Below are 1,946 nucleotides of genomic sequence, written 5' to 3' on the forward strand. Positions count from 1 at the left end.
ATTTAAGATGTGCAGGTGAGAGGGAAGATAATGGTGGCTTCGACCTAACTTCTGTTCCTCTGAGATGTCCACCCCATTTGCAAGGTCATTCATTCATGCAGAAATTCACTACTGAGAATGTGATGGGGATAAAGCAAACAAGACAGGCATGGTCCTGCCTCCATGCAGCTTACAACCTGGTAAAGGAAACAGACCACTAAATCCAAACTTCCAGCCTTCCTGCCATGTGAGGGGGGCCTATGGCAGGGGAAAGAGGGAGGTATGAGACTGCCAGGGGAGGCACCTGACCCTGACTCAGAATGTCAGGGACTGTCAAGAAAGAGCTAGACCAGCCTTACAGATTCCCAGGTACACAGGAACTGACCTGCGTCTGCCTTCCGAAACAGCCAGTGACCTTGGCTTGTATTCATCTAGTAGTAGCCCACTGACTAACTTCACCAGACTGGCCTCAGCCTTAATGTGGCCCAAGATGAGAGCTTTGTTCATGACCAGACACTGTCCCCACGCCCAAACTACCCCCACAGGGTAACCTTGGACTCAGAAGGACACTTTCATCTACATACACCATAAATCCAGGCATCTCTGTCTTACCCTATGCAGCCACACTCAAGTCCTGTGCATTCAACTTGGCAAAGGTCTCTTTCTTCCCCTGCCATCCTCTCTGGCTCCTGTGGCCAATCTCCTGCTCCAGGCCACCATCCCCTCTAGCCTAGATCACTGCACAGCCCCTAACTAGCTGTTCTCCCAACCGCAGTCTGCCAACCTCTCCCCTCCCCGTGCGGTCAGGGGTGTTTCACACATGTGCTTCTGCCTTGTGGCTTCTCTTGGCTTCATCCTCAACTTCAGCTTTGTTGTCACTTCCTTTGGGGAAACATCTCTGACCCTTTCCTAGTTTGGGTCCCTCTTCCCCACTGTGTCCTAACACTGGACACTTGCCCTTCACCTCCACAGTCACACCTTCCCTTTCTGTCCTAGCCTCCCCCACCAGACTGTCATCTCCGTGAGGGCTTGTGTCTTCATATCCAACCCCCCACCAAGCAGATGTTTCTAAGAAGGCCACTTCACAAGGAGATGTAATCCCTTGCGAGAGACTCTGAGAAGATGGTTCTAACCGTGCGTAAGTGAGAGAAGCCCAGGGCAGGCCGGGCACACCGCTAGCCGTGCCCCGCCCAGGGCAGGCCGGGCACACCACTGGCCCAGGGCAGGCCGGGCACACCACTGGCCGTGCCCCGCCCAGCTTCCCCCCTGCTGCCTCCCCCCTCTGCCTCCCCACCTGGCAGAGCCACCGCTGCGATCACAGATGGCAGAGGAAACATGATTTCCAGTTCTTCATTTGGTTTGGAGAATGCTGTGACAGAGACAAATTACCCCTCTCCTCACCCAACCCCAAATGTCTTCTCCTTTGGCTTGGGAACCTTTGAAGAGAACTCCGCAAGGGGCTGGCAGCAGGCACTGGGGACAGGGTGTGTGAGGGAGGAAAGCTGCTGACGTCCTGCCGCTGTTACCCTGCGGCAGTCGCTGGAGGAGGGAGGCACTTGGGTGGGGGAGGCAGCTGAGAGGAAAGAGAAAAGAAACCATCTTTTCTATCAAAGTTGATAGCAGGGTCTATGGATGCTGGGACCTCTCACTGCTTCTGAAAGTGTTTCAAGACAAAAAAAAAACAACCCAAAAAACAAACACCCAACAGGTCTGCCTGGCCCTGGGGACAGCCAGCTGGTCTGGCAGCAGGACCTGAGGGGCACCCCATTTAGTTTTTCATTTTCATTTTATTTAGAAAATTTACTTTAACAGGGTGAGATTGATCAATAAGAGTACATAAGTTTCAGATAAACAGTTTTGTAGCATTTAAACTGTTGATTATATTGTCTACCCATCACCCAAGGTCAAACCATTTTCTGTCACCTTATATTTGTCCTTCTTTATACCCTTACCCTCCCCCTCCCCTC

The sequence above is a fragment of the Saccopteryx leptura genome, chromosome 1, assembly GCF_036850995.1.
Source record: "Saccopteryx leptura isolate mSacLep1 chromosome 1, mSacLep1_pri_phased_curated, whole genome shotgun sequence".
NCBI lineage: Eukaryota > Metazoa > Chordata > Mammalia > Chiroptera > Emballonuridae > Saccopteryx > Saccopteryx leptura.